Genomic DNA, 25710 nt, shown 5'->3' with positions numbered 1-25710 from the left:
CCTGAGTTCAAGCCCCATTACTAGCACACAAAAAAGGAAAGGGAACCAAGCCCAGGACACTAGTTTACTCTATTGCACATACTATGAAATACTTGCAAAATCTGTGGGATGTGCTAATCTTTTAGGAGATGTGAATCTTCAGATCCCTTGGGACTGTTCTGAGTTTCTGATTGCCACCTGGTCTTCAGCCAGGAACTCTAAAGCATTTTAGGAGGATTCCATTGGCTTCCTCTTGAAAAAAAAAAACGTATTATTTGATAGCTCAGAGAGGAAATGATATTTAAGAAGCAAAAATCTTCCTTGATAAGAAATGTACTCACTATCTTGCCCATGTAATTGTAACCCCTCTGAATGGTATTTTCACAATTAAAAAAAAAAGAAGCAAAAATCTGATATCACAGATGAGTAGGCAAATTGTATATGGTCTGCATGCTGTAGAGCAGAATTAAACACCTTCATGCTTTTGCATTCCATTTCTATCAGAACCAGGATATTGGCAGGGAACCACCTGAAAAAAATCCCACTGACCTACAGTGAGTACTGCCAAGTCCCATGCTAACACAGTGATATGTCATTAAGTGAGAAGGTGAAAGCAAATGATGTTCCCAGGGTTTTGGAATTTATTATTTATGGTCTTAAAAAACAACAACTTATCCTTGCCTGGTGCTGGTGGCTCGTGCCTATAATCCTACTCAGCAGGCTGAGATCTGAGGACCATGGTTTGAAGCCAGCCAGGGCAAAGAAGTCCTTTACACATTTACCTCCAATTTACTAGCAAAAAGCTAGGTGCAGCTGTGGCTCAAGTGGTAGAGTACTAGCCTTGAGCAAAGAAGCTCAGGGACAGTACCCAGGTGGAGTTCAAGCCCCATGATTGGCACACACAAAAATGTGGTCTTTAAGCTCCATTTTGTATTTAGCATTGTGCTAAGTGCTGCAAGAGATATATCATCAGCTAGTCTTGTCTTCAGGAATTTTAGATTGTGGTTATCATAATTTATACTACAAAGGGACAGCAAGCTATGTAAATAGGAGATATCCTTATATGGGATTGAAGAAGGCTAAAATTACCATCACCTTCAGTAGTTAACACTCATTTGACACTTAGTATACACCAGGTACTATACTTAGGACTTTACAAGCGTTATCTTATTTAATCCTCTCCACTACCTTCTTGAAAATAGGCACTGTCCGCATTTCTCAGAGGTGGAAACTCAGTTGAGATAAGGGGCTTATCCCAAGAGATAGGATTAGAAGTCTGTGCGGAGCCTGATCTCAAAGGATTGTATGAGCGAGTTAAGGAGTTTGGAATTTCCATTCACAACAGAGTGAAGCCAACTGAAATTTAGCATAAGCATTTGAGTAGCATGTTTTTAAAAAAGATTATGCTGCCTGACTGCTAGATGAAGAATGCCACAGAAAGATACAACACTGAACATTGAGGCACTCAAGAGGGAATGCCATAGCACAGTGTTGAGCTCATAGCAGACACTCAACATAGTTATCCAATAGGCCAATTCATTTAAGAAAGAGGTTTTGGTGGACAGATCTAATGAAGTAATTGTAAAAGAATTGATTTGAATTACACTTATTAGGTAAAACATATGGCATGTGATAATTTACAGAATGTAGGAGTAAGAAAGAGAGGGAGTTAATAATGATACTTGGTGTTTCTGAGTAGCCAGTCATGTCTTTCATTCATTGAGAAAACATTAGAGAAGACTCAGATTTGGGGAAAACATGTAAGAAGGCAAGGAGTTTGTGGTGCCTGTGGTTATGCAAGTGGGAAAGCCCAAAAAGCAGTTAGATATTTGGGTCCAAATTCGAAGTTTTTTGAGATATGTCAGGACATGTAGTTTGTTTTCTTCCAGGGAGATAGCTACTATGCCAAGGTCATTTATTAAAATTATAGTCTTTCCCCTTATTCAATTGATATACTACTTTTGCCATACATCAGTTTTTCATGTGTATTTACTTTTATTCTAGACTCCATTCTGTTTAATTGTCTATTTTCTATTGCAATTCTTTGCTTTGGTTATAGTGACTTTATGGTAGGTTGAACATTTGGTAATATCTGATCTCTTTTTAATAACTGCCTTGATATTAGGCATTTGGATTTTTCCCTATGAAGCTTAAAGTAATTTTATCAGGTTATAAAACACACTCAACTTGAGTAGTAATTGCATTTTATCACAGTTATATGTTAATTTTGGAAAATTATATTTTGTGATGTTAGATCATGGTAGCATATCAGTATTTTTTCCATTTTATCTTTTTGAGACCCTTTAATATTATTATTATTTTTTATTTTTTTGCCAGTCATGGGGCTCTGAGCTCTGGCCCTGGGTGCTGTCCCTCAGCTCTTCAGCTCAAGGCTAGCATTCTACCACTTGAGCCACAGCGCCACTTCTGGCTTTTTCTGCTTATGTGGTGCTGAGGAATCAAACCCAGGGCCTCATGCATGCAAGGCAAGCGCTCTACCACTGAGCCACCTTCCCAGTCCTATTATTTTTATTCAAATAGATACAGTACCTTTTATTCATTAAGTTGATTCCTAGGTATTTTTTTTTAGTTTTGTACCCATTGGGAATAAGTTACTTTTCTATTTACATTTTCTAAAAGCATATGCAGAAAATTTTTGATTGCATGTTTCTTTTTATATATAATAATCTTTTCATATTGATAACAAAATTTATAGAAAACTAGAATATGATAGAGTCAGGAGAAGACTTAAGTGATGTAATTCCTTAGAAAGAGTAGCTAGGATTGTAAGTGTGATCTACCGGAACATGACTCTTGATATTTGGTTACTTCTTCTTGCATAAAATTAGGTAGTTTTTAAGATTTTTCATGTCATAGATTTATATATCATAAAACTATATTCCCTTATAATTAGTATGTATCTGTCAAAGTACTGGAGATAGCTTGCCAACTGTGTGCATTTCTTCCTATCTTGGATTTAAACTATACTGGTATCTTCAAGTCTACCATAAGGGAACTCAACACCATGGACAGTAAGTACTACAAATTGTGGCTGATTATTAAGTGTTATCCATACACAACTGTCTATGCCTACATGTGTAGCACTTTTTCCATTCAAAATATTGTATTTTTTCCTACTTTCTTTATTTTTTGCCTTAATCAGGACTTTCAAAAAACAGGTTTGATTTTAACTATCCTTTATGTGATAATTTTTTATTTCATTAAGCTTTTTATAAACATTCCATCGTCCTAATTAATTTAGTATAGTTTATTGTCCCCAGTTTCTTTTTTTGGGGGAGGGTGGGGTCTGGTCATGGGGCCTGAACTCTGGGCCTGGGCGCTGTCCCTCAGCTCTTCAGCTCAAGGCTAGCGCTCTACCACTTGAGCCACAGTGCCACTTCCGGCTTTTTTTTCTGCTTATGTGGTGCTGAGGAATTGAACCCAGGGCCTCATGCATGCAAGGCAAGCGCTCTACTACTGAGCCACCTTCCCAGCCCCCTTCAGTTTCTTAAATGAAATGATTAATTCATTTATTTTCAGTCTTTACACATGTTCTTTTTAATATTTTATTATCTTTAAGTGGTTGTTTTATAACACTGTGTATAAATACATACAATGAATCTTTTTTTATTGTGAAAATACCATACAGAGGGGTTACAATTACATGGGCTGGGCAAGGTAATGAGTACATTCCTTATCAAGCATTGTTGCCTCCTCCTTTGTTTCCCTTTCCCATCCCTTCCCATCTCTCCTCCCCCAATCGATGACTCTTGATCAGTATCACTCCTTTCAACATTCTTATCCATCCCTTCCAACCCACCCCTTCCTTCACTTTTCTTAATTTTGTAGGATATACATTGAATTCTTGATCACATTCTTATCCCCTTCTCCTTTTTATTGGTCTGCCCCTCTCCCCATGACCCCACCTTCTTTTTAAGTACCTGTTTCTTGTTGTTTATTTTGTTGAACTTTGACCTTGCTTTCTAAGGAATTATTATTTGAATTCTCTCGAATCTACTATCTTTCAGTTATTACATTTGTATACACTTGCATACTACATAATGCATTTACTTAATAGTTTGTAAACTAATTCTACCTCCCACACATGAAGGAAAACATGCAGCCTTTGTTTCTTTAGGCCTGACTTACTTCACTTAACACAATTTTTTTCTAAGTCACACAATTTTTTTCTAAGTCTTTCCATTGCTTTACAAATGGTACAGTGTCCATCTTGCTAATGGATGAGTAAAATTTTATTGTGTATATATATCACATTTTTTACAATCTTCTTAGTGTTTTGACTGAATTCCATAGATTTTGGTATTGAGTATATCATTTTATTTTTATTTATTTAGTTAAGAATTTCAATTCTCATTTTAGTCTTTGAGTCCAAGTTTCCTTAAGAGCATGTTTCTTAATTTTCTAGTGGCTAAAGATTTGAAGGTCATTTTTATAATTTTATTCTTCTTTTACTGGATACTGATCAGAGATAGTAAATTATAATCTATTTTTTGAAATGTATTCTTTATGGCTGAATACTATATGTACAAATTGTAAGTGTTCTGTGAATATAAGAGAAATATGCATATTTTCCAGGAGGTACAAAGTTCTATACATAACTATTGCATTGAGTTACCAATAGTTGTATTCAAATCTTTTTGTATGCTTTTTTATTTTTTACTTAATCTCTTTTATTCTATGACTGTATCTTTTTACTTATCATTGCTCCTTTTTTTGGTGATGTTGGAATGGAACCCATGGCCTTAACCAGGTAGGCCAGTATTCTCCTCTGAGCTACACCCACAGCCTTTCTCCTTCTATTTTTAAGAATATTTGCTTCCTGTTTATTACAAGTGAAATTACCGATTGAAAGTTATTGATATGTATTGCCAACAATCTCTGTTTACTGAAGCAATTTATACTCCCACACCATAAATGTACTAGGGAGGAGATGAGGCTTGCTTTTATGTTTTACTTTACAATTCAATTACAAAATGCTGCTGAATTAGTTAAGTACACCTTTGGTCACCTCTAACATAATCATCTTTCATGTGGCTCTACTTGAGATCTGGTACTTCCATTTGGTTACAGCAGTAATTATTTATTAGAAATACATGTGGCATTTGAAAAACTCAAAGCCAAAGTCAGGCTCTGGTAGCTCATAACTATAATCCTAGCTACTTAGGAGACTGAGATCTGAGGATCATGGTTCAAAGCCAACCTGGGCAGGGAAGTCTGTAAGACTCATCTTCAACCAACAAAAGGCTAGACATGGAGCTGTATCACAAGTGGTAGAGTGTCAGCCTTAAACAAAAAGCTAAGGGATACTTCCCATGCCCTGAGTTCAAGCCCCAGTAGTAGCATGTGGAAAAACTGGGACAGTGCAGGGAAAGAACAACATTGTCCAAAAAGAAATGTACTCTTTACCTAATTGAACGTAACCTCTCTGTGTATCACCTTTAATTTTGTCAGACGTGGGACTTGAGCTCTGGGCTTAGGCACTGTCTCTCAGCTCTTCAGCTCAAGACTAGCATTCTACCACTTGAGCCACAGCACCACTTCCTGTTTTCTGAGTGGTTTATTGGAGATAAGAGTCTCACGGACTTTCTTGCCCGGGCTGGCTTTGAACCTCCATCCTCAGATCTCAGCCTCCTGAGTAGCTAGGATTAGAGGCGTGAGTCACCGGCACCCAACTTGTTTATCGCCTTTATAATAAAAAAAATCACAAAAGGTCAGATAATGTGATGTTAGGAAAATGAACCCTTAAATATGTATTTTAATGTTTTCGTTTCTTTCATGCATGTGTTTCTAACGCATTTATAAGATTATTTCTTTGTTGCTTTGTATGTCCCTCCCCCACAGTGTAACCCCCGCTTTCACTATATTTGATGTCAGTATAACATGTGGAGGAGATGGGGACAAACAAGTCGTTTAAGGATTCAGGTGGACCTGTTGCAACAATGAGAAGTACAAAACATCATGTCAAAACCAGCTTTACAATGTCGGTGTGGGGGGGGGGGAGGGGGGTATAATTGGGTGGGGGGAGGGGGGAGGCTGGGAAGGGAGGTGAAGGGTAAACAAAGGAGGAGGCTGCAATGCTTGGTAAGAAATGTATGCAATGGGCTGGGAAGGTGGCTCAGTGGTAGAGCGCTTGCCTTGCATGCCTGACGCCCTGGGTTCGATTCCCCAGCACCACATAAGCAAAAAGGAAAAAGCCGGAAGTGGCGCTATGGCTCAAGTGGTAGAGTGCTAGCCTTGAGCTGAAGAGCTGAGGGACAGCGCGCAGGCCCAGAGTTCAGGCCCCACAACCGGACCCAAAAAAAAAAAAAAAAAAAAAAGAGAAATGTATGCATTATCCTGCCCATGTAATTGTAGCCCCTCTGTACAGTATGTTCTCAAATAAAATAAAATTAAATTTAAAAAAAAATAAAAAAAAATAAAAAAAATCACAATTTAATTGAACAAGATGGAACAAAACCAGATACTTCATGTTTTTGTTTGGTTTTGGTAATACTGGGGTTTGAACCCAGGGCCTCTACCATATGAGCCATGCCTTTTTTGTTTTAACTATTCTTTAGGTAGTATCTTGTTGTTTGTCCTGGCCTATCTCAGACCAGGATTCTCCTGCCTATAGTCTGCTTCATAGCTAGGACCACAGATATATGCCAATGTTATAAAGGAACTTGGTCACAAAAAAAAAAACCAAAGAAGCCAATTTTGACAGGTGGAATAGGGAGTCTTTATTGGAAAGCCGGTGACTGCAGGTGAACTCCAATCTGCAGTCCCTGGACTACACTGTGAGAAAACTGAGCCATGAGAGCAGTAGAGGAAAGAAAGGGCAGAGAAACAATACCAACAAACCAGATCAACTCCAATGGAGAGCTGAAGTGGGACACCATGGTGACCAGAGGAGAGTCAGGAGCCAGGAGATACAGGATACAAGGCATAGTGTCCTGGCGCCTGAGCTGGTCTGGGTCTACATAGTGTAAGGGTTAGGGGGCAGGGTCACAAGAAACTCAGGTACAAGGCATGGGACTGACAGGTCAAGTAACCTATTCTCCAAGTCCCCACCCTGCCTCTAGGAATTGAGGCATGCTCATCACCTGTGAGGTGGGACTTCCCTGGAGTCCTATGAAGATGGAGGCAGTTAACCCAATATCCTATCATCCACCACTTAGTCAAGATGGCACTGGCTAAATCCAGTGCCCCTATTTCACCACCATGTCTGGCTTATTGATTGAGGTAGAGTTTCACTAACTTTTTGCCTAGATCAGCTTTGAACTGTGATCCTCCCAATGTCTACCTGCTTAGTAACTAGTTCTGCAAGTGTGTGCCACCATTACCAGCCAGAAGCCATTTTTTATTAAACAGTGGAATGATAACTCTATGTTATACTAAAGAATTTCCCTCCACAATTTCTGACATCTTTGCAATCCCAGAGTTTCTCCCTCTCTGTTCTACCCAGTAATGGCTTTTTCTTCTCCCCATTATCTCCTTCACAACTTTTTTTGAGATACTGTCATTTGTGATGCTGTGTAAGTGAATAAAAAACATTGTATAGGAGTCTGCATTTTCATGAAGGGCAAGCATTCTTGAAGGTTGAATTTTGTGTCAATAATTAGGGTAAAAGAGGTGCATACAACTGATGAGGCTTTCTGTTTCTTCACTGTGTTACAACAGTAATAATTCATTAGAAATATACATTGCCGTTGAAATGTCAGAATCAAATTCCTTTTCATGAAGTACTTAAGATAAATCAACAGTAAATGTATTTTCTTTATATAATTAGGAGACTCAAATATGGAATAAACATTAGATGAATGATTATTAAGGAATTATTAATAATTGTGAGCCAGGCACTAGTAGCTCATGCCTGTAATCCTAGCTGTTCAGAAGGCTAAGATCTGAGGACTATAGTTCAAAGCCAGCCCAGGTAGGAAAGTCAATGAGATGCTTTCCAATTAACCACCCAAAGCCAGAAGTGGGATTGGGAATGTGACTTAGTGGTAGAGTGCTTGCCTAGCATGCCTGAGGTCCTTAGTTCTATTCCTCAGTACCACATAAACCAGAAGTGGCTCTGTGTCTCAAGTGGTAAAGCACTAGCCCTGAGCACAAGAACTCAGGGACAGGGGCTGAGAAGGTGGCTCAGTGGTAGAGCACTTGCCTTGCATGCATGAGGCCCTGGGTTTGATTCCTCAGCACCACATGAGCAAAAAGAAAAAAGCCAGAAGTGGTGCTGTGGCTCTAGTGGTAGAGCGCTAGCCTTGAGCTGAAGAGCTGAGGGACAGCACCCAGGCCCAGAGTTCAGGCTCCACGACCAGACTCCCCCCCCAAAAAAAAAGAACTCAGGGACAGTGCCCAGGCCCTGAGTTCAAGCCCCAGGACTGGCAAAAAACAAAAGCCAGAAGTGGAGCTGTGGTTCAAGTGGCAGAGCACTAATCTTTTTTTTTTTTTTTTTTTTTTGATAACGCACTAATCTTGAGTGAAAAAGCTAAGGGACAGTGCCCAGGCTCTGAGTTCAAGCCCCAGGACCAGCACACACAAAAACCTGGGATTATACAACTAATTTCCTTTTGCTTTTAAGATGAAAACTGCAATCGTAGGGATAAAATAGCACAATCTCTTGGATTTGCTTTCTAAAACTAGTGGAAACAGGAGGGAATAAGATCAAATACATAAAGAGAACTGTTTATGGTTTTTAAAGCTGATGTTAGACACATGGGGTTTCATTATATTCTTTTGGGGGAGGAGGGGTCCGGTCGTAGGGCCTGAACTCTGGGCCTGGGTGCTGTCCCTCAGCTCTTCAGCTCAAGGCTAGCGCTCTACTACTTGAGCCACAGCGCCACTTCCGGCTTTTTTCTTTTTGCTTATGTGGTGCTGAGGAATTGAACCCACGGCCTCAGGCATGCAAGGCTCTACCACTGAGCCACCTTCCCAGCCCCTCATCATATTCTTTAGTGTTAAATATACTTAGACAATTTCATAATAAAAATGTTTAAGATGGTAATAATAATGTATTCTCATGGTAACCAGTAAAAATGTCAAATGTATAAAGCAAGCATTTTAAATCTTTCTCCACCCTCTCTTCAGTCAAAATCTTCAGCCTAGCTTATTTTTTTGTCTACCAAATACATTTTTATCAGTCTTATATCCTCATTCCTAGGACTAGCCCAGTTTTCTCCCATGTCCAATTCATCTTCCTTTTTGACATATTGTTTGAAGCTCCTCAGTGAGGAGAATGTGACATCAGGGAAAGATCCAGGTGTAAGCTAAATCATGTGACTGTCTAAATTCAGCCCATGGGAAGCTGGCTGCTAGTAGATGTGTCTTTTGTTAGAAAATGAATTTTGGATCTGATGTTGAGGAAGTGACATCTGAACTGGGTAGCCCTGAAGTGCTACCATTTATTCTAATCAAAGTAACTGAATATGTTAGCTCACTCTGCAAATAAGGACAACTCAGCCTTTTGGGTTCTAGTTAAATTAAGAAGAAAAATATACCTGATTTTTAGGATGGAAACCATTTTTAAATAAGATTTACTTATGTCTCTCCATCCTCAACTTGCTCCCTCACTCCTTTTTTCCCTCCCTCCCTCCTTCCCTTCCATTCCCTCCCTCCCTCCCTCCCTCCCTCCTTCCCTCCCTCCCTCCCTCCCTCCCTCCTTCCCTCCCTCCCTTCCTTCCTTCCTTCCTTCCTTCCTTCCTTCCTTCCTTCCTTCCTTCCTTCCTTCCTTCCTTCCTTCCTTCCTATCTTCCTTCTGTAGTTCAGGCTGGCCTTGAACTGCAGATCCTACCTCTACCTCCTGAGTTGCTTTACTAATGCACAGCAATTTAATTTTTTTAGAAACAAATTCACATATACCTAGATGTATGCTAGGTGTAAGTCCTAACCTATCTCAAATAACCAACAAGAGATAGTGGCAGTATCCTTTGGGATGGAACAAGAGTTGAAAAGGACCAGGTGCTGGTAGCTCATGCTTATAATCCTAGCTACTCAGGAGGCTGAGATATAAGAATTACAGTTCAAAACCAGCCTAGGCAGGAAAGTCAGTGAGACTCTTATCACCAATTAAGCCACCAAAAAGATGGAAGTGGATCTGTGGCTAAAGTGGTAGAGTGCTAGCATTGAGCACAAAAGCTCAAAGACAGTACCCAGGCCCTAACTTTAAGCCCCAGGACTCGGACCAAAAAAAAGGAGTTCAAATGCCAGCCATCCTATGGTATAGTAAGAAATGTGAATAAACATATAAATGAACATCTGAATTTTTGCTTTCTGGGAAACAAGTATTGATTGCTTTCAGACCAGCATAGTAAGTTGAAGTGGGGAGAATGGGAAAGGAAACATTTTTATTCAATTCTTACTATGCTCCAGATAGTGTAAAATATTTATCTCCATTAACTCATTTACTTTTCACAACCTCTTCTAAGAGGTTTAACTGCTCTTAAACATAGGTTCTGAGATGCTAAATTACTTGTCCAAAGTTATCCAGATTGTGTCAAGGCTGGAATAATACTCAAGCCTGCTTGACTTCAAATTCAGAGCTCTTTCCACTGTCTTCTGTTGCCTCCTTGGAGACAAAAATGATGATAAGAAATGGAAACTCAGAACATGAAAATCCTCAAAAGAAAGAGAAAACAGTTTTCCTCGAAATAGCTTTTGCTACAAAGAGAGCGATCAAATGGCAGGGTTACTTTGGTGGTTTGAATGGAACATGGATCAACTGCAGGAGTCAGGCAGTCCACTTTGGGCTGTGACTCTGACACTTGCTAGCTTATGACTTTGGCAAGTCACTTTACCTCTGGATCCCATTTACCTTATACAAAAAATTCTGACAGTCATGCTTACCCTACCTCAAAGGGTTGTTGAGAAGATCAAATGAATCAAATATATGTGAAAGCACTAGGCACTGGTGGCTCACATCTGTAATCCTAACTACTCAGGAGGCTGAGATCTAAGGATAGCTGTTCCAATGCAGCCCAGGCAGGAAAATTCCTGAGACTCTTGTCTCAAATAAACTACCAAAAAGTTGGAAAAGGAGCTGTGGCTTACATGATAGAGGGCTAGCCTGTGCTCAGGCCCTGAAAGCACTCTCAGGGCTAAACTATAACAATTAGACAGCTATAATAATTACACATCTAATTTTTTTCTGAGACAAGAACTTACTATGTAGTCCAGGTAGGCCTGAATCTCAGGACTCTTCTGTCTCAGCCTCCTGATTACAGGCATGTGCCTCTATGCTTAGCTTTGTTTTGTTGAAAAACAATAACAACAATAACAACAACCAAACAGTGACAAGCGAAGAGGGTAGGGAAGGAGAGGGGAGTGGAGAGGAGGGGAGGAGATAGGAGGGGAAAGGGGAAAGGAAAGAAGGAAGGGAGGATGGGAGAGAAGAAAGAAAGGAGAGAGCTAGAGATAAAGGAGAGAGATAGAGATAAAGAGATTGGAAGGGAAGGAGGGAGGGAGGGGGAGAGGGAGAAGGAGAAGGAGAAGGAGAAGGAGAGGGAGAGGGAGAGTGATAGGGAAAGGGAGAGGGAGAGGGAGAGGGAGAGGGAGAGGGAGAGGGAGAGGGAGAGGGAGAGGGAGAGGGAGAGGGAGAGGAAGAGGGAGAGGTCAGGCAACAGTAGCTCACTCCTGTAATCCTAGTTACTCAGCCTGAGAGGATCATGGTTCGAAGCCAGCCCCAGGCAGTAAAGTCTGTGAGACTCTTATGTCCAATTAGCTACCAGGAAACTGGAAGTGCAACTGTGGCTCAAAGTGGTAGAACGCTAGCCTTGAGCAAAAAATAAAGCTAAGGGACAGCAACCAAACCCTGAGTTCAAGCTCCATGATAGCAATATAATGATGTGGTTATATTATTGTATCTTTGGAATCTGAGTAGATTGGGATTCTTTTGCATATCATTATATTTTCTCTAGAATCTATTGGGCTTTCCAGAGTGGGGAACCCTAAGCAGAAACTAAAGGCCCCAAAGATAGCTTTTGTCCCCATGCTGTCAGCGGTTAGATATAACTGAATCTGTTTAGAGGTAACATTAAGAAAAGATTTGTCTTGGAAAAAAGATCTCCCAAGGGTAGCTTTAGGGGTAGGGGAGCACAGACTTGTTATTCCCTAGTGATGGGAAAGGGGGTTGTAAATTGTAGGATTATGCCTATTCAAGTACTCAGACACATGTAGGTAAGCCTAGCACTTGTCAGCATCAGGCAGCATCCATCAGGGTCCCTGGTGGAGCCTGTATAACCCACTGCTTCAAGTGATACTTTCATAGTACCAAATTTCTGTTCACTTTTTTTCACAACTGTCACTCCCTCCACCCCCAACCACAACCAGGCTAATAGGTGGATACCTTCCTACACAGAACACATATTGGATGGGGAAGATGCATATTCATTAATACATTAACAAGTGCTTTAATGAGCCTCCAGTGTACAGAGATGTACTGTGCTTGGAGCTCAGAGTACGGAATTCGCTTCCTAAGGGAGCACTATAGAGGAGACTAGAACTGAATGTAATTATGGTATTATAGATTTTAAAATGAGGAATTGTGGTGTTAGATATCTTTCTTGCTTTCACACCTATTTCTTCTAGACTGAAGCTAATACCTTTTGGGCTCTGAGCCTGAGAGACAGTGTTAATTATGGGGAACTCCGAGCAAGAAAACAAGCTCAGGCCGGTCAAATTCCTTCCCAAGCAACCACATGAAATGTAATCTGTGTTTTGTAAGAAATCAGCAGGTAACCTCCCTTTTGACATTGACCTTCTACTCTTGAGTGAAGAGAATAGGTGATGATGATGTGGCTCCTGATAGGAATGAGCATCCATCTTTCATTTACAAGCAAGGCTAACTCTGTCCAGCAAAGGGAAATGAGGACTAGATGCTTAGATATGGAAGGAAGAATAAGAGAAGGGGCAAGGAAATCCCAAGGAAAAACAAATCCATGATCCCAATTACAGAAAGCAAAGTAAGCTATATTCAAAAAATGAAAAAAAATCCTGATGATAAAAAATACTTGCTTATTGGTTCTTTCAAAAACCCCAGTGAGGGGACTGGGAAGGTGGCTCAGTGATAGAGCGCTTGCCTTGCATGCATGAGGCCCTGGGTTTGATTCCCCAGCACCACATAAGCAAAAAGAAAAAAAGCCAGAAGTGGTGCTGTGGCTCAAGTGGTAGAGCACTAGCCTTGAGCTGAAGAGCTGAGGGACAGCGCCCAGGCCCAGAGTTCAGGCCCCACGACCAGAACCCCCCCCCCAAAAAAAATAATCCCAGTAAGGCTGGGAAGGTGGCTCAGTGGTAGAGTGCTTGTCTTGCATGCATGAGTTCCTGGGTTCGATTCCTCAGCACCATATACACAGAAAAGCCTGGAAGTGGCCCTGTGGCTCAAGTAGTAGAGGGATAGCCTTGAGCAAAACAGAAGCTCAGGGACAGTGTCCAGGCCCTGAGTTCAGTCTCCAGGAATAAAAAAAAAATCCCAGTGACTATATTGATAGAAGTCATAGTTATCATCATTGTCATGGTAGTGGAAGTAGTAAAGAAAAATCAAATCAAATGACAGTTATTTGACACCTATCATGCATCCAAAAAATACTTTACTTGTGTTATCTAATTTAATCAGTATGTATGAAACTTGTGTCATCTAATTTAGTCAATGTGTATGAAATAGCTATTTGCATTATCCTCTTTATGGAAGAGGGGAACCAGAGACCACTTACCCCAAACTTGGGTAAGCAGTTAGTAAGTAATGGTACCAAAAGGCTAACGCAAGACAAATGTTTGGCTTCAGATCCTGTTCTTTCAACTATTTCCAACTTTAATTTAATTTTGATTTTTTGTTTGGTAAAGATACATCCTCACCTCAGTACTCCCTGGGCCTTTTGGCCTTGACACTTTCCTCAGGGAATTTACACTTATAGTCCCTGCTCTGTCCTCTCCACTTTCTTCTCTTCCCTCTCCTCTTTCCTAATCCATGCTCAACCAAGATACTCTACCCAAGATCATTGGGATCCCCTCATATGTGGAACTTTTTCCTCACAAAAATTCCTTAGCTCTCCTTAATCTTTTTCCTAACATATGAGGTAGTTGAGACCTGTGGAAATATATCCTCAAGTTTTCTTGTTACCTAATCACAGATCTGGAGATTATTCTGAGGCTTTCCTTCCTATTGATGCTCTCAAACAGAATGCCTCAATTCTTTGTCCATGGGTTATTTCTTGGTACTTCTCTCCCTGCCACCTTCCCCTTAATACTTCACTAATGTAGCTCAGGTAATTTTTTCTTCAGTTATCTAAAATCCTGCTTCAAAGACAATGTTTTCTTTCTCAGAATAATGCTCTCCTTGAGAGAGTACGTTATTTGTATGGATTGTAACAGGATGCCAAATCCATCTCCTAGAAACAAATATCTTGAGGACTATGCTTATGTCAAACTTGGATATGAAAAGAAGCTATATTTTTTTCTGCAGTCCCATTAGAGACTAAGGAAAACATAAGCTGTGACCTCTTGCCTTACTTCTCCTCTTGTTCTATAATTCTCATTATTCTGTGGTTATGGAGGGCAATGAAAAGGGCAGTTATGGAAAGCACTCTGAGCTAGGAATTAGGAGCCTGGGTTCTGCTACCTTTGCTACCTACTAAGTGCCTGAATTGAGGCAGAGCAACCTGTGCACATTTGTGTTACTCTGTTGCATTGAAAATTCTTGATTGCATGTTCATTTTTTCTTTGGACTATAACTTCCTTGAAGGCAGTAGCCATAGACATGCCACATTCTTTTTGGAAGCCATAGTTCCTAAATGTTCTTTCTGACCCATTCTGTCACCTCCATCATCCATTTTCTACAAGCTGTGGGACTGAATTTTGAAAATTACAAGACTCATGATCATGTCATTCCTCTTCCTCAAACCCTTCAATGCTTCTCCATCGTCTTAGAAATAAATTTTTGTAAGACTCATAATGATATTGCTTAGCACTCCAGCATGTTCTTTTTTAAATATATATATTTTATTGTAAAAATACTGTACAGAAGGGTTACAGTTACATGAGTAGGGTAATGAGTACATTTGCTATAGAGCATTGTTACCTTCTCCTTTGTTTTTCCCCTATCATTCCATCCCTCTCCACCTCTCCAACTCCTCCCCCCCCCACATTGTAAAGTTGGTTTCAATATAGTGTCCTATACATCTCATCATCACAATGGGTCAACCTGCACCCCCATTTAAGCATTCTGCTATTTCCCTTCCCCTCCCCAAATTACAAAAATGTATATACAATATGCAGAACTCCAGAATCAAATACAGTGAAAACGGTTTATACTGTGGGGAAAAAACATACAAAAGAAACAAAAGAATCACATAGTGCATTATAAGTATATTAAAAGTAATAGCAAGAAAGAAAAAACTACTTGTGTCCCTGCCTTGGGGTACATTTTGCTTAACATCATCTTATGTGGTCATATATACATAGCCTTTGACCTCTGCTTGTCCTAGACATGTACTAGTCATTGCAATAAAGGGAAACCATGCGACCTATGTTTCTTTGGGCCTGGCTTACTTCACTTAATATAATTTTTTCCAAGTCTTTCCATATTCTAACAAATGGGGCAATGTCATTCTTTCTGATGGAGGCATAGAATTCCATTGTGTGTGTGTGTGTGTGTGTGTGTGTGTGTGTGTGTGTATATATATATATATATATATATATACATACATATATATGTATGTATATATATATATATATCACATTTTCTTGATCCATTCATCTACTGAGGGGGCATCTGGGTTGTTTCCATATCTTAGCTATGGTAAATAATGCTGCGATAAACACAGTTGTGCTGGTAGCTTCAGTATGACCTTGTTTGTGATCCTTTGGGTAAATGCCCAAAAGTGGGTTTGCTGGATTATAGGGGAACTCTATGCAGAGTCTTTTGAGGAACCTCCATACTGCTTTCCAAAGTGGTTGAACAAGTTTATACTCCCACCAACAATGCAACAGGGTTCCCTTTTGGCCACAGCCCCCTCCAGCATCTATTGTTACTAGATTTCTTGATTATAGCCATTGTACTGGGGTGAGGTGGAATCTCAATGTTGTTTTGATTTCCAGCATGTTCTTTTACCTCCTGTACTTTATAACTTCTTTATTAGCTTTGTAAATAGGTACAAATCATATTTCTGACTTGGATCAGACACTGGAAAAACAAACTTGTCCTCATAAAATTCACAAACTCTTTTCTTCTGGCTGACAACTACTGCCCTATAAGGATCAATTCAGGTGTTGCCTCCTGCAGGAAATCATGCTCCATGTTTCTCCATTCCTGATGTATCTACTTCCTAGTCTCTGGTATTTGTTGTCTCTGTATCATAGCATTTTTCTTTTTTCCAATTAAACATGTCAGTTTATGAGTATAATGCATCTTCATAGAACTTCTATGCACTGATTTTTCTCTCTACCAGAGTAAACTCTGAGCGTAGATGCTATGTCCTCTACATTTTGTTTTTATACCCAGCACATGGCTTGATACACAGTTTATACTGAGAAATGATAATTGCATAAACAGTACCCTCTGGTGACTGGTTTTTGTAAGTACAATATTTTATACATCCAAAGGGAATTTTCTTTTGACATTAAGAAAGGAAACATTTTAAAATATGTGGTCGGGGCTGGGAAGGTGGCTCAGTGGTAGAGCACTTGCCTTGCATGCATGAGGCCCTGGGTTTGATTCCTCAGCACCACATAAGCAGAAAAAAAAGCCGGAAGTGGCACTGTGGTTCAAGTGGTAGAGTGCTAGCCTTGAGCTGAAGAGCTGAGGGATAGCGCTTAGGCCCAGAGTTCAGGCCCATGACTGGACCCCACCCCCCAAAAAATATGTGGTCTTCTTGCACCTAGGTTGTTACAACATCTCTCCAAATTCTTCACACTTCATCAAACAATTATGAGATGACACAACAGATGAGAGAAACCATTTTGAATAATTGTGTAAGAAGCAAGTGGAAGGGAAAATGGTCATATTAGTGAAGAAATCTAACGTGGTATAATCATTACAGTTTCTGTGGGGAATTTGGCTCCAGAATTCTTTCTAGACACTAAAACCCACAAGTCCCTGATACAAAATGGTGCAGTATTTGCATATAACCTACCTATGTCTTCCTGTATACTTTATCTCTTAATTGTTTATAAGGCATAATGCAATATATGCACTATATAAATAGTTGCCATATTACATTTTATTGAATAATGACAAAATTATTTACCTGTTTAGTACAGGTGAACTATTTTCCATATATTTTTCTGAGTTTGCCTAAATCTAAATATGGAATTCATGGATATGGAGGACTAACTGTATAAACTTTTCTTTTCTTTCTTTTTTTGTCAGTCTTGGGGCTTGACCTCTGGGCCTGGTTGCTGTCTGTCCCTCAGCTCTTCAGCTTAAGGCTAGCACTCTACCACTTGATCCACAGAGCCACTTCCAGTTTTCTGAATGGTTTATTGGAGATAAGTGTCTCACGGCCTTTCCAGCCCCGGCTTGCTTAGAACCGTAATCCTCAGAACTAAGCCTCCTGAGTAGCTAGGATTACAGGCATGAGCCACCAGCGCCTGGCTAAACTTTTCATTATGCTTTTATTTCAAGACTAAGATATGCATATCCATCTGTCCATCCAGCTAGCCAGCCATCCAGCTAGCAAAAGTTTATAGAGCACCTACAGTCTGCCAGGTACTATTCTGTGTCGAAGATGCAATAGAAAAGAACAATATCTTTAATCTTAAAGTGCTTAGTTGTGGAGTGGGGAGACAGAATAGATAACAAATATGTATTCTTATTAAGGATTATAAGTGGGCTAAAAATAGACTAGGGTGTATGTATGTGAAAGTAAGAGAGGAGAGACAGAGACCTTTATCAGATATATAAAATTTTTCTTTGTATCCAGACTTGGGCTTCAACTTGGGGTGTTTTGCTTAGCTATTATCCTAAAGGCCTCAAAGCTGATACTCTACCACTCTACACTTTGTCGGTCATAAGGCTTGAACTCAAGGCCCTGGGCACTGTCCCTGAGCATTTTGCACTCAAAGCTAGCACTCTCTACTACTTTGAGCCACACATCACTATTGATGATAAGAGTCTCTGGACTTTCCTGCCCTGGATGGCTTTGAACTGTGATCTTCAGATTTCAGCCTCTTCAGTAGCTAGGATTACATGCATGAACCATCAATCCTGGACTTCTTTTTTATTATTATGTAGAAGTAGTTGTACAAATGGGTTACCATTCAACGAAGTAGTTTATGAATATAAGAATCTTTATTGGTTGGGCCTTTGGCTCACTGAATTTTTTTTTCTTCTTTAAGATATTTTTCTGGCCAGGTGTCAGTGTGTCACAACTGTAATCCTAGCTACTCAGGAGGCTGAGATCTGAGGACCATGGTTCAAAGCCAGCCCGGGCAGAAAAGTCCGTGAGACTTATTCCCAATATACTACTCAGAAAACTGGAAGTGGCGCTGTGGCTCAAGTGATAGGGTAATGGCCTTGAGCTGAAGAGATGAGAGACAGCACCCAGACCCAGAGTTCAAGCCCCATGACCAACAAAAAAAACAAAAAAGATTTTTATTCTGAAGGGTTATGTCACAGGGAAGTTACTAAAATAATATAGAATTCCCACATACCATTTACCTAAGTTCCCCTGGCACTGTCTTGCATAACCATATAATTATCAGAACCAAGAACCTCATTGGCCGAATACTGTATCACCACTTTCACATGCATTCAACGTTTTAGGGCATATATGTATTTTATTTTTTTATTTTTTTTAATTTAATTTTATTTTATTTGTGAACATACTGTACAGAGGGGTTACAATTGCATGGGCAGGATAATGCGTACATTTCTTACCAAGCACTGCAGCCTCCTCCTTTGTTTACCCTTCACATCACTTCGTATATGTATTTTAATGTTATCATATATATTTATTTACTCAACATCATATTTCAGACACCATAATTTCTTTCTCCCTCCCTAAATACTCTCATTTGTGTTACCTCTTTGTATTCAAAACTGCCTTCCTTGAAACTGATAAACTGTATCTCATCATTATAATTTTTTTTTTCTAGCATGTCATGTAAATGAGGTCTGGGGGTTAGCCTACCAAGTGTGAGATTCCAGTACTGTAAGAAAAGATGAAAACCTCAAAAATAATGTCATGTAAATGGAGTCATGTTATGATTTAAAATAATATATAGCCGGGCGCTGGTGGCTCACACCTGTAATCCTAGCTACTCAGGAGACTGAGATCTGAGGATCGCGGTTCAAAGCCAGCCCGGGCAGGAGAGACTGTGAGACTCCTATCTCCAATAAACCACCAGAAAACCGGAAGTGGCGCTGTAGCTCAAGTGGTAGAGCGCTTGCCTTGAGCTGAAGAGCTGAAGGACAGCACCCAGGCCCAGAGTTCAAGCCCCACGACCGACAAAAAAAAAAAAAAAAAATATATATATATATATATATATATATATATATATATAATTATTGCCTTTAAGGAGTTGCCATTTAAAAAGCAGTTTATGAATACAATACAATATATCTTGATCAACATTCTCACTAAAATTTTATTTTTGAGTCAACATGCATTTATAATATGAGGTGCTTCATTGTAGAATTTCCATACATGCTGTGATTTTCTATGCTACTCAACATAATTCCTCTGAGAGCCATTCAACTCTTGTATAACAACATTGTTTATGATTGTTTTCGTGAGTCATAGGGCCTGAACTCTGAGCCTAGATGCTGTCCCTCAGCTCTTGAACTCAAGGCTAAGGCTCTACCACTTGAGCCATAGCACCACTTCCAGCTTTTTCTACTTATGTGGTGCTGAGGAATCGAACCCAGGGCTTCATGCATGCAAGGCAAGCACTCTGCCATTGAGTCACCTTCAAAGCCAGTTTATGATTTTTTTAATTGCTGACTAGTATTTCATTATATGAACGCGTGTTTATCCTTGCCCCAGTAAAGAGCATGTCAATATTTTCCAATTTGGGCCTAATAACAAATAACAGCTATAATCACTGTATAAGTTTTTGTATATGGATATAAATGGTCATATTTCTTTTTTGTTGTTGTTGTTGGTCATGGTGGCTGAACTCTGGGCCTTGGCCCTGCCCCTCAGCTCTTCAGCTCAAGGCTAGCGCTCTACCACTTGAGCCACAGTGCCACTTCCACCTTTTGTCTGCTTATGTGGTGCTGAGGAATCGAACCCAGGGCTTCATGGGTGTAAAGCAAACACTCTACTACTGAGCCAACTTCCCAGACCCAATGGTCATATTTTTAATGTAAATGCATGGAGGTGAGAGACTGAGACTTTTATATCTTACAAATGATTATAAACAAGTGTTGTGCTTCACAAGGTGAGCAGTAGAGTGGAAAAAAAACACTAGATTGGGGAGTCAAAAGATCAAGGGCTGGGAAGGTGGCTCAGTGGTAGAGTGCTTACCTTGCATGCATGAGGCCATGGGTTTGATTCCTCAGCACCACATAAGCAGAAAAAGCCAGAAGTGGCACTGTGGCTTAAGTAATAGAGTGCTAGCCTTGAACTGAAGAGATGAGGAACAGTGCCCAGACCCAATGTTCAAGCCCTATGACTGACAAAAAAAGATCTGACTATAGACTTATCAATAATATGAGTTGGTTAAACTCTTCCCTGTCCAGACCTTGTATTTCTAGTTGTAAAGTCAATATGGAATTCTATGATTTTGTTCAGTCTTTTGTAGAGCTAGCCAGCATATGATTCCAAAGAGATATAAAAGTTATCTCTGCTTTATTTTATAAGGAATTTATATCTATGTATATAAAATACCAGATATAAAATCTAGATCATATTTTCCCACTTTTTCTTTCATGCAATAGAATATGGGGAAGAGAGCAACTAACCCTAACTAAGGCTATGAAGGTTTGCTTTAATCTCTGGAGAGAAAGTACTCCAAAATCAACATAGAATTTCCATTTGGCAAAAAATATTCCTAAGGCAGGTATGTGCAACAAATAACTTTGCACTATATCTCCAGTATTTTCACTAGTGTGACTAGTGTAAGGCAAATATGGAATACATGTTTATGCATACATGTATGCACATTTTTACGCTTTCTAAATATGTTCTATGTATTTTAGTATATGTTAAGTCAGGAAGAAAATATAGAAAACATTTGCAATGGCTAATTCTAGGGAATGTATTCACATTGAGATATAAATCTAAAAGAAAGAGAAACATGGGCTGGGAATGTGGCTTAGTGGTACAGTGCTTGCCTGGCATTCATGAAGCCCTGGGTTCTATTCCTCAGTATCACATAAACAGAAAAAGTCAGAATTGGTATTGTGGCTCAAGTGGTAGAGTGCTAACCTTGAGCAAAAAGAAGCTCAGGGACAGTGCCCAGGCCCTGAGTTCAAGCTCCAGGATTGGCCAAAAAAAGAGAGAAACATATATGAATATAGATTTTGTCTAATTTTTTCTCTCTCAAACACATAGAGAAAGAAGAATTTAAAATCATAGACATCTTCTGGGTGCTAGTGGATGGTGCCTATAATCCTAGCTGCTCAGTAGGTTGAGATCTGAGGATCATGATTCAAAGCCAGCCTGGGCAGGAAAGTCCATGAGACTCTTATCTGCAATTAACTGCCAAAAACCTGGAAATAGAACTTTGGCTCAAAATGGTAGATTGTTCGCTTTTAGCACAAAAACTCAGGGACAGCGCTGAGGCCCTGAGTTCAATCCCCAGGACTGGCACAGACACACACAAAAATCATAGACATGAACCAGACTGCCTAGTTGAACAGTGTGGTTTGACCTCTGTGATTTTTGGGTTCTTCCATAGAACAAGAATGGATAAGAATAGTGCAGAGGAAGTGGAGGTTTGGCCCAAGTGGTAGAGTGCCAGTCTTGAGTAAAAATGCCAAGTGAGAGCACAAGGCTCTGAATTCAGGCCTCAGTTCCAGTACATACAAAAAATACAAAGCAATGAGAACAGTGTCTAGTACATGGTACACACAAGAAAAGTGTTAGCCATTTGTGCTGTAAGCTGATTAGAAACTTTCTTAGTGTCTGGAGACCTTCCACAGCCTGAGGCCATTCTTACTCTGCTGGATATGGCTTAAGACTGGCTTAGTTGCCACTTCTTCCTCACTGAGTGTTTTAACTTCCATAGCCCATTCATCACCTACTTCTTTCTTCCTTATCTCCCATTGTAGTTTAGATATTAACACCAAAGTTTGCTTAACTATTCCTTGGTTGTTTTTCTTGCTGGTATTGCCTTCTAGGCTATAGTTATCCAGGAGTTAGTTACATGAATCTGAAAATTCTATTAATAGTCTCACAAATTCCTTAGTCCATTAAAGGGCTATCTCTCCCAAATCTAAAAGAATGGATCAGACCATTTAAAGAAATTCTTGCTCCCTTTTGTTATTTTATTTAAAGTTGGCAGTTCTGTCTTTGAAATGCTGTGGTGTATTGAAAAAAAAATCTTTGTTTTTCATTTCTTTTAATTCATTTGAGCCTTCCTCCTGCTGCTGGCCTGTGTGCATTCATGCACACATCCCTGTGCAATCTAGGTTAACACTTTAGCTTTGATGCAGCCATGGTGACTGCTATGTCTGCTTCATAAGCATTGCATTTTAAGGCATCATTGTAAAAAAGTAATGAACTTTTTGCAGCTTTGTAAGATGATAAAGCTGTTCATAACAACTTCTCAATAATTCATCAGATATCCAATTTACCTCTCACTTTTCTTTCTCATCTCTCTTGCGCAGAAATAACTTCATGTTGAATAAAGTCCCACTCAGCCTTTCTTCTAGTGTTATAACAGGAAGTGAGAAATTGGTGTGGCTCCTCTATGTCTTTGAGTACTGTGCCTGCTTTCTCTTTCCACCTTGTTCTTAACAATGCTTCACGTGTTAATACAGTGCCGTGATCTTGATATTTTCCCCAGTGCATCCTGAACTTCTGCCCATGATATCTGTGAACCCTAGAGACTCAAAATGACAGTATACATATCTGTAATACATCTTTGAACTTAAAAAATTGTGTGTGTGTGTGTGTGTGTGTGTGTGTGTTTGTGTCCCTGAACTTCTTTGGTTAAAGTTCATTCTCTATCACTTGAGCCATAGCTTCACTTCTGGCTTTTTTTTTTTATGGTTAATTAGAGATAATCATGGATTTTCCTGCTTGGCTGACTTCAAACCACAATTCTCAAATCTCAGCCTTCTGTGTAGCTAGGATTGCAAGCATGTAACCAGCACTTGGCTCCTGAAGACTCCTTTAATGTATGTTTACTTTCCAGTACCTGGCAAAAAAATGTGGCTTTTGCAAACCCACGTATTTATTTCTGTAGTGACCAACAGTAAAGTCCTTCTGCTTGTGTTTTTGTATTAGGGAAAATTTGGGAAGACTACATTTTACTTTTGCCATCAATCTTTGGGCCAAGAGATAGAAAAGAACTTTGGGAAATAAGATAAGATGAGTAGTTGAAAAGAAATGTGGAGCTGGGTGCCAGTGGCTCATACCTGTAATCATAGCTACTCAGGAGGCTGAGATCTGAGGATCATGGTTCAAAGCCAGCCCGGGCAGGAAAGTCCGTGAGACTCTAATCTCCATTAAACCACTAGAAAACCAGAAGTGGCACTGTGGCTCAAGCAGTAGAGTGCTCGCCTTGAGCTGAAGAGCACAGGGACAGCACCCAAGCCCAGAGTTTATGCCCCACGACTGACCAAAAAAAAAATGTGGAAGATGTCAGTTTTTTGCTATTTTTTAGAAAAAAAGTAACAGAAAAGAATAGGAAAAAGGTCTTAGGACTTGTTGGGAAGTCCTGAATACCTAGGCCTTGGAGGATTTGGACCTGGGATCTTTGTATTTGTTTTTGGCAATACTAGCAATTGAACTCAGAATCTTGCAGTTGCTAGGAAAGCTCTCTACCAATTCAGCCATGTTCTCAGTAGTTTTACCATTAGTTTATTTTGCAGAGAGACTTTTGTACTTTTTCCAGGGCAGGGCTTGGACAGCCGTCCTTCTACCTCCAACTCCTAACTACCTGATTCAAAGTGTGGTGCATGGCACCTCTCTTATTTTTAGATAGAATTTAACTTTTGCCTGGCCTAGCCTGTCAAATAGCTGGGATTTCAGACATGTGTCACTTTGCCTGGGCCTGGGTTACTTAATCTTAAAACATTAAAACCTGCCTTTCCCAAGGTCCTTTTGAGGTGGATAGGTTTACACAAATAAATTGACAAGATTGACCTAATGATTTTTGAAAAGAGGATCTATTTTTCTATAAACATTAAGTCACTTATTAGAGATTTAGTTAAATCCATTAATTCAAATCAAGAGCAGAGGTTAAATAAGGAGCAAGGGTCTTTCACAAACCAACTAACATGATAACTCCAGTTGTTTCCAGGTAAGGGTTAAAATACATGTAAAATATCTTACCGCATTTTCAAACAAAACTGCAAACAAAACACCAGGGCCTTCAAGTACCTTCCAAGCAATTTGAGTTGTTTTACTTACATCATGAAGACAGTTTTCCCCTGAAGTATTTCTTATTCACAAAACACTTCAAGACTCTATTCTTTCAGGATGCTTCTTGACATGGAAAGATTTTAATGTCACTGTTTTACCTTTAGCTAGGGATTTTTACCTCTTCAGCCAACTTTCCGCTCTACTTGTTCTACCTGGTTGTTTTATCTCCCCAGATATGACTGTCTGCAACCCCCTTCCCACTCTGGCTCCCACATTTCAACCTGTATTTTCTCTACATCACTACAGAGGGGTTGGGTAGGTTGGAGAGGAATGGGGGAGAATGATTAAAGAGGTGACATTGATCCAAATGTGTTGTAGTCATAACCCCCCCTTTTTTTAAAAAGATTATTATAAGGTTTATTAGAGGAGCCACATTTCCCCCAAGAGGGAGCACATGGCATCCTTCACCATCCAGGTAGCAGGAGGGTCTGAGGGAAGGAAGTGAGGTAAATAGGATTTTAGGTGGGTCTGGGCAGAGAGAGGCCAGCTGTATGCCAGGAACTCCAGGGATGAGAGGGTCTCAGGTCTGGGTGGAGCTGAGGACCAAAGGTGAGCATAATACTAACATTCCCCACTCTGTTGTTTATAAAAATAGGGAGTACCAGGCCGGGGGTATGGGCAGAGGTTGTTTCTTTTGGAGCTACTTCCTCCTGTAAAGGGGCGAAGTAGTCGTGGGTCCTTGTTTCATTGCTTGGCCGGGTACTGTCCAAGAAGCATATAAAACCCCCTTTTTACATGTACTTACAAATAATAAAAATATAGTAATAAAATACATCACTACAGCATAGTTTCTAAGGCTTACCATTCTTTTTTTTTTTTAGGCTTACCATTCTTATTTTGATATTTTATGGTGCCAAGTCAATCAGCAAATGTTTCACAAGTGCTTTTTGTAGAAGGCACTTTTCCAGTTCAGTGGGAGGAACACTTCTCTTTGTGGAGCTTGATGTGTAGTTGATTTTTGAGTAAGGGAGGACTCCCTTTATTTAACTGTTTCTTTTTGTTCTTCTTATTTTCTTTGTCTAGGTTCTGAATCACATTACAATAGCCTCCTAAATTGTCCTCAAGCTTACTAATATCAGATCAATCCTAGTTCCTCTTCTTTAAAAAAGGTTGTGTGGTAAACTTCCCCTGTCCTTACCTTCTTTCCACCCAACAATATTTTAAATTAAAATACATTACATGCAAGCTGGACACCAGTGACTCA

At 39.7% G+C, this 25710-nt stretch overlaps 1 protein-coding gene across 6 annotated transcripts in view; it reads left to right on the top strand.

Moving 5' to 3' along the window:
• Positions 1-25710, top strand: part of Mid2 (midline 2) — a 110240-nt gene that overhangs the window by 47412 nt on the left and 37118 nt on the right. The gene's annotated exons all lie outside the window — the stretch shown is intronic.

The sequence above is a fragment of the Dipodomys merriami genome, unplaced genomic scaffold (genome assembly GCF_024711535.1).
Source record: "Dipodomys merriami isolate MVZ:Mamm:240054 unplaced genomic scaffold, mDipMer1.0.p SCAF_3, whole genome shotgun sequence".
NCBI lineage: Eukaryota > Metazoa > Chordata > Mammalia > Rodentia > Heteromyidae > Dipodomys > Dipodomys merriami.
The sequence above is the reverse complement of the archived record's forward strand: the minus strand, read 5'-3'. Positions and strand labels throughout refer to the sequence as shown.